We start from the raw sequence: 12,317 nt of genomic DNA, 5'->3' as shown, positions 1-12,317 counted from the left end.
AATATTACTGATTTGCATGAAGAATTAGTACCACTGGAAGCTGAAAGTATCTGGACTAAAATAGCTAATAAGATAGTTGCTGTTAAGAGGTTTATTGCTAAAATAGGTAGTACCATTATTGGTAAAATATTATTTCCATTGACATGTGTAATTATTGCTTTATTGATACTAAGATTGGGGTGTTTGTGTTGTAAAAACAGGGGAGGGAAAAAGAGAATAATTAGAGGAAATACTGAAAAGAAACAAAAGAGGTCAAAAAGAGACCCACAAGAAATAGAATTAGAAGAATTGAGGGAGAGTGTTTACTTAGAGTCGAAAAGGGATGATGAGAGAGAGTCTGGTAAAAATTGGGACTAAATTGTTTTTTTTTGGGTTGGTTTTTGTGGTGATAATATATCACCAAAGGGGGGATTGCTGGAGCAGAGTTTTCTATTGAAAATTTATTGAGATTTAAGCTCCAGTTTTGTTTATATGTTATGATTAAAATTACTGATTAATAATCATTAATCACTAACTTTGTTAAAAGTCTTGATTAACCAACATTACTAATGAGAGAATTACACGCGGGAATGCATTTATGTTGCTTTACTAACATGTGAACTAAATTGGTGAGCGAATTAATCAGATATGTGTGGTTAATGTGCTATTTTGTTATTTGTTTAAAGCGCAAACGCTTTTAAAATAACGTGCTTTAATGCTTCTTTGTGTCGCAGATGGCTAGGTAATTACATACACATAGGGGTATTAGTGGGGATTAACACTGTATAATCATTATGATGTGGTAACGTTGTTTTGTGTTTCTTTTAATTAAGATGGTCCGTTTTGGCCTAAACCAAGATGGCCGCTATTTACAGCCTGCACTCGAGTGATTGAAATGTGACGAGAGGCCTTGCTGAACATGGTTGAAAGTCACCTGACCATGGCTTCTGGCTGAATTAAAAGTTTCCGTGAGGACAGCAGCTCCAGGCTTGCTGCCAATTGCCCTTGGAAAGAATAAAGCCACAATGAACTTTGATAACTTGCGGTGGCTACGCTATGGTTCCGAGGAAAAGCATTCATGAATGTATCGTTTCCTAACTTGAGTTTCCTTCTTCCGTGTTTTTATTTTTGTGATTTTTGTGAGCGGAGGTTTTCCAAATGTTGCGAGTATGCATCCTTTCCTGCTCGCTCTGCTCAGCAGCTCAACGGACGTTTAGAGTTTGTTTGTTACTTTTATTTCGTTAGTTTTGTTATAAATAATGTTAGACTAGAGAGGGTCTAAGGCCACTTCTTCCTTAACCTATGCTCGTGAGGATCGATGCTGATCAAGAGGACGACGACTCGGGAGACTTTACTGAGAGACCTGTCCTGACCCATTTAGCTAGAATAGGTAACTATGAGAATAATGATCTTGCTAATGATTGACTTTCATTTGAACTAATTTAGATAAAAGATAACCTTTGTTTGAATATCAGTGTCGGGTGGTTATTTCTTTGTCATTTATTGAGTTCTGAATGTATTCCCTGTGTTTAAAATCATGACTCAGGACATATCTCTATGGTCACATTGACCTCGCACTGGATGCAGATTGGTATAGGTTTCGCTCATATATACAGTGTGGATAGAGTAATAGTAATGAATGTTAGTGTGATGGGCCCTAGCGTATGATGAGTGTATGTGCGTACGACTGTAGATTTACTCTGTCCGTGGAAGTAGGGAGAATTTATATGCGCCGATCTGCAGCAGGAGGACCACACAATGCCAACATATCAATCAATCAATCAATCAATCAATCAGTTCATTTGTAGAGTGCACTACTTACCCGTGAGGGTCTCAAGGCACGGGGGGGGCAGTGTGCTGCTACTGCTCAAACAGCTAGGTCTTGAGGAGACTCCTGAAGGCCAGCAGGTCCTGGGTCTGTCATAGGCAGATGGGGAGAGTGTTCCAGGTTTTTGCGGCGAGGTGGGAGAACGATCTGCCGCCAGCGGTCGCTCGATGGATGCGGGGGACGGAGGCGAGGGTGAGGTCAGCGGAGCGAAGCTGGCGGTTAGGGGTGTAGTAGGTGAGTCGTTTGTTGAGGTACGCTGGTCCGGTGTTGTGGAGTGCTTTGTGAGTGTTGGTGAGGAGCTTGAAGGTGATCCTCTTGTTGACGGGGAGCCAGTGCAGGTCTTTCAGGTGGGCTGTGTTGTGGCTGTGGCGGTGGATGTCGAGGATGAGGCGTGCAGATGTGTTCTGTATGCGTTGTAGTCGTTTCTGGAGTTTGTCTGAGGTTCCTGCTTAGAGAGCATTGCCGTAGTCCAGTCTGCTGCTGATGAGGGCCTGGGTGACTGATCTTCTGGTTCCGGTGGGGATCCATCTGTAGATCTTGCGGAGCATGCGGAGGGTATTGAAGCAGGAGGAGGAGACGGCGTTAACTTGCTGGGTCATTGACAACGCGGAGTCCAGGATGACTCCCAGGTTGCGTGCGTGGTCAGTGGGCATCGGTGCAGCTCCCAGTGTGGCGGGCCACCATGAGTCGCCCCCCGCGGAGGGGGTGGATCCGATGATGAGGACCTCCGTCTTGTCCGAGTTCAGTTTCAGGCGGCTGTTCATCATCCATTCGGTGATGGCCTTCATCCCTTTATGGAGGTTGAATTTGGCAGTGGTGGGAGCCTTGGTGAGGGAGAGGATCAGCTGGGTGTCGTCGGCGTATGAGATGATGTTGAGGTCGTGCGATCGAATGATGTTGGGCTGAGGGACGATCCTTGGGGTACGCCGCAGATGATCTTGGTGTCTTTAGAGCAGAATGGGGGAGGCGGACACTCTGGGTTCTGCCGGTGAGGAAGGAGGTGGTCCAGTCCAGTGCTTTGTCACGGATCCCTGCGTCATGGAGGCGTGTGCGGAGGGTGTGGTGGCAGACGGTGTCGAAGGCGGCCGAGAGTTCCAGGAGGATGAGGTCCGTGGTTTCCCTGTTGTCCAGCATGGCCCTGATGTCGTCGGTAGTGGCGATGAGGGCTGTTTCAGTGCTGTGGTTGCTGCGGAATCCAGATTGGGACGGGTCCAGGATGTTGTTCTTTTCGAGGAAGGAGGTCAGTTGCCTGTTAACAATGTTCTCGATGACTTTCGCCGGTTACGGGAGGAGGGAGATGGGCCGGATGTTCTTGAGGTCCTTGGGGTCTGCCTTGGGTTTCTTGAGTAGGGCGTTGATCTCGGCGTGCTTCCAGCTCTCCGGGAAGATGGCGGTCTCAAAGAAGCTATTGATGATCTTGCGGAAATGGGGTGCGATGGTGGAGCTTGCTTTGTTGAAGATGTGGTGCGGGCAGGGGTCAGATGGTGAGCCGAAGTGGATGGTGTTCATGATTTTGATGGTGTGTTCGTCATTGACGTGGGTTCAGGAGAGCAGGGGGTCGATGTGGCTGGAGGGCGGAGAGTCTGAGGTGTCTGTGCTTGTGGGGGGGTCTGGTTGTTGAAGCTGTCATGGATGTCTGCGATCTTCCCATGGAAGAAGGTGGCTAGGGATTCGCAGAGGTCTTGTGATGGCTGGATGTCGTTGGAGTTGGAGATGGGGTTGGAGAGTTCCTTCACGATGTTGAAGAGCTCTTTGCTGTTGTGTGCGTTGTTGTCAATGCGCTCTTTGAAGGAGGTGCTTTTGGCGGTTTGGATGAGTTGGTGGTGTCTGCGGATGGCGCTCTTGTAGGCTGTGTTGCTGTCCGGTGTCTGTTCGTGGTGCCACTTCTTCTTGAGCCTACGGCAGGCCTGCTTGGATGCCTGGAGGTCGGCGGTGAACCAGATGGCTTTTCTGTCGGTGCGTCTGTTCGAGGGTTTCTTGATTGGGTGAAAGTGTTGACGCAGTCGTCGATCCATTGCCTGAGGTTGAGGGCGGCAGAGTCGGTGTCGGAAGTGTCCGTTGGTGGGTTTCGGGCGAGGGTGGTGGCTAGCTGGTCTTCGGTGACTTTGCTCCAGCTGCGGTGGGGGGCCTGTTGTGTGCGGTGGTGCGTGGTATGCTTCTCAAAGGTGAAGTGGACGCAGCGGTGGTCAGTCCAGTGGAGTTCGGTGGTGCGGCTGAAGGTGACGTGGTTGCTGACGGAGAAGATGGGGTCGAGCGTGTCTGGCGGAGTGGGTGGGAGTCGTGACGAGCTGTTTGAGTCTGAGGTTGGTGAGGTTGTCCAGCAGGGTGGTGAAGTTGCTGTCGTTGGTGTTCTCGAGGTGGAAGTTCAGGTCTCCGAGGAGGATGTAGTCCGTGGATGCAAGGGCGTGCGTGTTGACGAAGTCGGCGATGGAGTCGCTGAACTGCGGCCGGGGGCCGGGTGGTCTGTAGATGAGGGTTCATCTGAGGGTGGTTTTGGGGTCGGTGTGGATCTGGAAGTGCAGGTGTTCGGCAGCGATAAGCGTGTCGTTGGTGCTGGTCGAGATTCTGAGGGTGTTTCTGTGGACGATGGCGATTCCTCCCCCTGTTCCATTGGTGCGGTCCCTGTGGGTGATCTTGTAACCATCAGGGATGGCTATGGAGATGTCAGGTGCCGAGGAGGGGTTCATCCAGGTCTCCGTGAGGAAGGCGACATCTGGGGATGAGGAGTCAAGTAGGTCCCAGAGTTCGATGGCGTGCTTGCTGGTAGAGCGGGTGTTGAGTAGAATGCATCGGAGGCTGTTGCGTCCTACACCGGTGGACGTGGTGGTGGTTTGGAGGCTGGTGTAGCTGCAGTTCCGGCAGGAGAAGGGTCCATGGGTGCGCTTCGGTGTGACCCGGAAACAGGTGTGTGATCGGCCGGTATTGAGTGCGTGGAGGTTGCTGGCGTCGTAGCGGCGTCGGGTGTCATGGTATTTGCGAGGGCCAGGGGGTCTGGCGCTGGGCGCGGTCCAGGCGCGGACGGGCGCAGACGGGCTTGCCATAGGTGCGCCCGCTGCGCGCGGCCACGCAGCAGCCGCCATAAGAAGGGGAGGTGGGAGGGAGGAGCAGCTGGGAGACAGGGGCGGGATGAATGGGCACGCGGGGGGGTTGTGCCGCAGGGGACGCAGCGGCAGGAAAGGGAGAGCGGAAACGGGCAGGAAATGCAAGGCACAATACAATGCTACAACAGAAGAATTACACCAGAAAACCGAAATACAGAAAATAAAAATAGAGGCAGACAGGCAATAACAGAGGCAGACAGGCAGAAGGGGGCATGGGGGTACAGAAAAGGATTACACTAAACAGAAGAATTACACCAGAAAACCGAAATACAGAAAATAAAAATAGAGGCAGACAGGCAAAGGGAGCACAGGGGCACACAGATACTTACGGCTCCCCACTGGGCCACCAGGGACGAGGCGCAGGTGGAAGCCTGCGGATGGAGGAGGGTCTCGAACTTAAGGCAGCAGCAGCGAGCGGGACACGGGCATACAGGTGGTGCTGTGCGGGGTGGGGAGCGACCTGCCTGAGAACATATAAGATGAATCTGCAAAGAAAGACAAGGAGAGCATCATAAAACAAATAATAAAACATATTAAAATATTACCAAAAGAAAATACATATGAAACGTAGGCAATACTTCAAGGAAACTATATTAGACCATCCGAAAACATGGAGGCAAGAATATCAACCAGTTGAGGGACCAGCTCTATCCACAGTGACCAAGGTATGCGTTTGTATGAACTTTTTTAGATCAGCTGGGTCCTCAAATGATGTAGTATTATTCTGGAATGTCACCTTAAAGAGACAGGGATGAAAAAGATTGTATCTAGTGCCAAGACAACGAAGAGCAGCACGAAGATTAAGAAATTCCTTCCGTCTGACTGCAGTGGCATTGAAAACATCTTGATAAAGGAATATTCTGTGACCTAACCAAGTGACTTGACGCTTAGCCGCAGATAGAACAGTCAGCAAGTCAGTAAACTTCAAGAAAAGTATGATGACACCCCTTGGTTTGGCAGGGTATGTCGACAATGCAGAACCAAGATCAAGCCTGTGCGCCCTTTGAATACTCAGCGAAGTTGAGGAAGGTATATCTAACACTTTTAGAAGGAAGGAGGTGTAAAAGGAGACAGCGTTATCCCCTTCCAACACCTCAGGATAGCCATAAATGCGGAGATAGTTCCAACTATTCCTGTTTTCCAAATCTTCTGTATGTTGTTTGAGCCGAAGAACTTCCTTCTCCAAACAATGAATTTTATTAGTTTCCTCATGGAGATCCACTATTTGCCTCTCCACCACAGAAACACAATCCTCCATCATTGACCATTTTGCGTCCAAATGTTGTATCCTGATATTGGTCTCTTCAACAAAAGGACGTAGTGCTAAAAATTCCTCTAACAGCAACTCTAAAGAAATAGGGGACATGGACTTCCCGGCAAAGGAGGATCCTACTTTAACCGCTTAGAAACAGAAGATGGGGATTGAACCTTACTTAAAGTGGACTGTAAGGAGACAGGACGAGACATAGTAGACTTAGCCATTTCTCCAAGTTAAACCAGGTCGCCTGTTTGTAATAACTTTGAAGCAGAGCCAGCAGAATCAGCACTCAGACCAGACGAAGAGTGTACCTTGGGAGTAAAAACAAAATGCGGCTTCCGTAATTTTCCTATAGAAAAGAAAAATGCAGCACACCAGTAATATCAAACAAAAAGACAGCTGTAGTACTATAGTGCCATAGGTACTGCATTTAATAATAAGAGGAAAATCCAATAGAATGCTACTCCCTACAACAACCAGAAAGTGAAGATGACATCCTCTGAAGCACCAGAAAACAGACACAGGGGACTATTCATCACATTAGAGCTGCTTTGTAAATCACAAGTAAGGCATCATTGCATAAAGCACTTTTAAAACAAAAAGAATGCCAAGCAGTCCCCAGAAAACGAAGAGGAAATCCTCTGCAGCTGCAGAACACATCCACAGAAAAATATTCAGAGCATTAGGGCTGGCAAGAAAAAAACACTCAATGAAGGCAGCATAGTAGAAAACATTTTCCAAAGCGCATATTGTGTTACCAACTCGCGGCAGCAAGAGAGCAAGCAGAAAATGGCAGCCACTGTTGAGGAAACCACCGGGGTGCAGGAAACTGAATATCGTTCCTCTGCCTCTGCATTCCCAATTCTCTAGGGAAGCAGTGCCAAGAATGCCGAAAGGCCTGCAACAAGTCTGTGATAAGTTGGAGACTCTCCACTAAGCGGCCATCATAAGTAGCCTAAAGGCACGCCCAAGGAACTATCTTCGTCAACTTACATTTTTGGCAAGAAACACGTTTCCCTACTTCACCCTGTGCACTTATTAATACAAAGGAAGCTAAGGTTTTGGTCTAACTGACATAATACAAGGAGGTTGAGTACGTCTTCTGGGAAAAAGATATTGATCAATTTCCTCTACACAGAACTCATGGCTGTGCAATCGACTGGGTACCCAGAGCTACCATACTTTATGGCCGGGCATATGAAATCCCATAAAAAGAAGAAAATGAACTTAAGAAGTGTATTTTTGAGAATGTGGCTAAGTGTTTTTTTGGCTATTCAAGTTCTCCAGGAGGAGCCACAAAATTCTTTGTGGCAAAACCCCATGAGCTCAGACCATGCATGCAAATGTAATGCCAAAACTGTAAGAAACAGACATCCTATACAGCTTATCTCTGTCCTTCTAGGTGACTATGTAATGCAAAAGTTTTCACTCAATTAGATCTCCATGGGGTGTACAATCTTGTTCATGTTCACCAAGGAGTGGAAGGCAGCAGATTGAGTACTATGAATATTGATGAGGCCATTTGGACTTTGTAATGCCCTAGCTGCTTTATAACACTTTATCAATTATGTTTTGAGAGACCTATTAGATCAATATGTAGTAGTCTACCTGGATGATATTTAGTAAGACAAGGAGAACATGTCAGAGAGGTTTTACTGGATTTAGGACAAAACAGACTATATGCCAAGGCATCCAAATGTGAATTCCAGTCCCATCAGTCACTTCTTATAGCATATACTACTTCCAATAAAGCAAGGGTGCCATTAGTTATACAGTGGCCACTACCTGAATTTGTTAATGAAATCCAGAGACTGATACGGTTTGCTAACTTCTTGGGAAGCTATCCAAAGTGATTGCCAGTGGTTTGAAAACATTCCTCCCAACACTTTTTGTGTGATTGTTCTACTGCCCTGAATGGCAAGTGTATACCCAGACAGGGGTCCTGTGCTCACGGTGTCACTAGAACCAAATTATACCTGGCTTGTGAGCCCTTATCAGTGTAAAACCGGTCCTAGGCTGTCTGTGTTCTGGTCTGGTGAAGACCTGGCCTGGCAGTTCAGGCTGGACTGTTCCCATGAGGAACAGGATCAAGGGTGATTTGCCTATGGCTGGGTCCAAACTGAGGGGGCATGGAGAGCAAAAGAACAATAGGTTGGGACTCTATCCCTAGCAATTACCGGTGGTTAGACAAATTCCAATCAATCCTTCCATCACCTTTTGTGCATTTGATAGCAGCCACTCCAGCCATGTTAGAAACATTTTTCAGAAAAAAGCTGTTTTGTTTTCAAACACCAAGTATACATTTCCCATGCGAATAGAAATAACCCCCAAATTATTCATTCAAATACCAGTATTAGATGTTTTGGTGAGTGCTACTTGTGCCTCAAATATCAGAAGTTCAGTGTCTGATAGCAGCAGTGCAAGCTTCCCTAAACCAAATACATATGGCACAGGCAACCGCAAAGCTAACTTTACTTACACATATAATGGGTTTACGTAGGGCAGCATAAGTGCAAGTTTCACTGTTGCATGCATGTTTAGCATGTGCATTACCCGTGACAGCTTTCTTGTTTTCACAGTACACATATTATATGAAACACCTAGAAATAAAGAATACCAAAATACAAGATATAATAGATTGCTTGCAGGTATGAGTCACACATTTAATTGCTTTTGTTTACCAAAGTGACCTGTTCTTCCAAAGATGAAGAGGTTTGCATCACATGTTGCATTATTTATTTCCTATACTGGTGGCTCCAATTCTTCATCGGAAACAATGCAACTCTTTACAGTAAATCACTCATTGTGACTTTTGTTCGTCTCAGTCAAAGTGCTCAGTTGAAGATCCCAAAGTGCAACTGTAACACCACACAAAAATACATACATAATGTGTATTTTACCCATAGGTATCTTGGCGCTGAATAATGGATGTTTATTGTTACCAAAATCAATGGTACTCATTTTATCGATCTCTGATGAATGAAAAGTTGAGCAGACCAGCCGGGATTTGAACCTGTGACTATAAGGTCAAACACAGGGCCTTACAGCAGGTGCATTAGTCCACTGAGCCAGCAGACCCTCCTTGTTTATTTATATCCTAAATGAAAATGAATACTTTACTCACTCCTTGCAACCAAAGCTGTCCCACAATCACCACTTACCTTTAAATTAGATCACTTTCCGTGTGCTGCTCTGCTGGCTAGTTTCGGTGAGGACTGTAGGCAGCCACTGAACTCCATGTGCGGGTAAAAAAGAACACCAAATTAAATAGAGACTTTCAGTTCTCCATTCCCTGTTACATGCACACCGCATGCATTGTTTCCAATGAAAGCAAAAGTACAATCTCCAGGAGGGGGAGGACTAGGTTAGTGAGAAACGTTTCCTCATTTCCTTAACATGACAGAGGCTGGGCGTGGTTACTGAGCTTTGCTAACCACACTCACCCTGTAGCATAAAGGAAAGGGATGGATCAAAGAAGTGAAAGGAGCCAATGCAACTAAATGACCTCTCATTCAGCCCTGAATGTGTACTCTGGAGGCACAGGGAGGGTTACAGTTGGTGGCAATGGGTGAACCTGCAGTTTAACAGATTTTGTCAAGAGGCGCCTTTGCTGTTGTGCACTAGATAATTGATGGTTGACAGAGGTGAACGCTTCTCATATGCATAGGGTTAACAGCATGTAAAAAATGTATTGAAACTGTGGAACACGCATTGAGCAGTTTAGGAATGTCAGGATTGTTTTCTCCTCTCTCCTGTAAGACATAAATGGGAGGGCGGTAGCCCCAATGCCCTAATGAAGCAGCCAACACGGTTTTGAACTGATTAAGCTGCCCCATCAGTCTGGGGATGAGAGCTTGTTGATTTAAAGTGTTTAGTCCTATTCATTTTTATCAGTTCTTTACAAAAAGGAACAGTGCACTGGGTTCCTCTGCTCTTTACTAGGATCGCTGGTAGACCCTGGAGACTAAAATGTGGGCCTAAAATAGTCCAGCAAGTTCTACAGTAGAAGGTAGCTTGAAATGAAATGCAGAATGAAATGCTCTGCCTTAGTGAAATAACCCACCACTCCCAGTAATTTTGTATTTCCACATGGAGATGTTAACTCTAGCATGAGGTCCACTGAGATCTTATTTTCAGAATTGGTTTGGAGTAGTTAAATGTTGTAGCAAATAAGCAAAGGTACATAAAACAATTTGGCTTGTGTGCATATTGTGTATCTTTTATATTCTTGTATTTCCACTTTAAATAAGGCCAGCAAATGTACTGTCTGACCAGTTTGAGCACGTTCCTTTGGCCCAGGTGCACTGCTGCAGAAGAATCATGACCAACTTCATTACGCTCTGTCATATCTCTTCTCCTAGTTGGGGGTAAGGCATCTCCTCTATACAACAAGTCTCTTTTACCAGATCTTTTATCCTGTTCTCTTGAACATAAAAAGCTTGTTGTCTCTTAATGCTATCCAAAACGTTTTACAGTTCTCCTACTCTACTGGTTACCACTGTTAGACTACACTGGGGTGTGGTAGATGTCCCAACCATTTTGCTTTGCCATGAGAGAACTCCTGCTTTTCCAAGCCTATTTTCCAGCCTCTAGGTGACTAAGTAGGTAAATAGTGATAAAAAGAGAATCAGTCAAGTATAACTAGCATTGGCACATTTCATAGAGGTGAGATATTGTAAGTTCTTACGGTCTGTCCATGCCAGGATCTTGTGATGAGCTCTTTCAAGGTAATGTCTCTAGTGTTCTGAGGCTTCCTTTACTTACAACAGTTCCCTACCATAGATTGTGTTGTTCCTTTCTGTTTCGGAGAGAGCATGTGTAAGGTTTCCTACAGGATGCAGGGCTTAAGTCTTGGAATTGCACTGAAACGGTAGTTGTGTATGAATGCATCATCTTCTGCTATGAGGGTGGACCCACACTGGGTCCTAAAGGAAATGCTGTCTTCAATCTATAAAATGCCTAATCTTGTTTTTCTTTCCAGCACAGTGGTGAGCCTTTTTGGCCACATGTATGATGGGTTTGATGATGGAGGCAAAGTCCCTTAAAAACAATGCCTGTACAAATTGTCTAATCCAATGAATTGTGGTACTTCTTTAACTGTTCGGGAACAGACCATTCCAACACCTCTTTGACTTTAAAAGAATCCATGCTGATTCATTGTCTGAAGATTTCAAAGCCCAGAAGGATATTCTGGATACCAAAAAGAAACATTTCTCGATCTTAGTACATAATGAATGTTTCCTCTGTCAACTTAGAATTTCTCATAGTGATCACAATATTGTTCCAGGGTCTCAGAAAATATCAAAATATCGTCCAGCCAAACCACCACATAAACATGCAAAAGATAATTAGAACTTTATTGATTTTGACCTGCTCAAGCAAGGATTAGAAGAGAGAAAGTGGATATTGGTTCCTAATTGTAATGACATTCAGTAATCGATACATAGTCTCTGCTCCTCACTCGCCTTGAATACGGAGAAAATAGAAGCACCTGGGGAAGTGCCTAACAAAATCTTTCTGGAAGTTTTCCTTCAGATATTGGTGTAGGAGTTCATCCTCCTTGACAGTTAAACAATACATTTTTCCATGAGGAATGGCTTCCCCTGGTATTCACTCAACAACTCAATTTTATTCCCAGTGAGGAGGAAGAGTGTTTCCTTTTTCGTGACGACATCCTTGAGGTCTCTGTAAGGCACTGGAAACAAATATTTATTTTCTCTTATTTCTGCCTTCATTTTGTCCATAGGTGAAAGTTAAAAGCAACGTCATAAGCAGTATGTTGAGGAAAGTGTACTGGGCAGACTTCTCCAATGAATGGGAGGGTTATGGTGTCAGAGCCAGGTTGTTCCAAGGACAAGGGGAAAAGCCGGAGCATCAACTGAAGCAAAATGGACCTATTACACATGGCCAATAAGTGCTGCCATAAACAACTGTTTTGTTTTACTATAGCTGGCCGTAAGACAATGGTAATCCATCTATGCCTTGATTCTCTGAAGGCAGCCTCTTTCTTGTTAACAGGAATCTGAATTCCAGCCTAGAACTTGAGATCAATAAGCCCCCTGAAGCATCCGAGTCTACTAACACCATGACATTAATTTAACATCCAGAGCTAGTCAACAGAATTTGTAAAAAGTAATGAGCCTTATTGATA

The sequence above is a fragment of the Triturus cristatus genome, chromosome 7 (assembly GCF_964204655.1).
Source record: "Triturus cristatus chromosome 7, aTriCri1.1, whole genome shotgun sequence".
Classification (NCBI taxonomy): Eukaryota; Metazoa; Chordata; class Amphibia; order Caudata; family Salamandridae; genus Triturus; species Triturus cristatus.
This window is presented reverse-complemented; position numbering follows the sequence as displayed.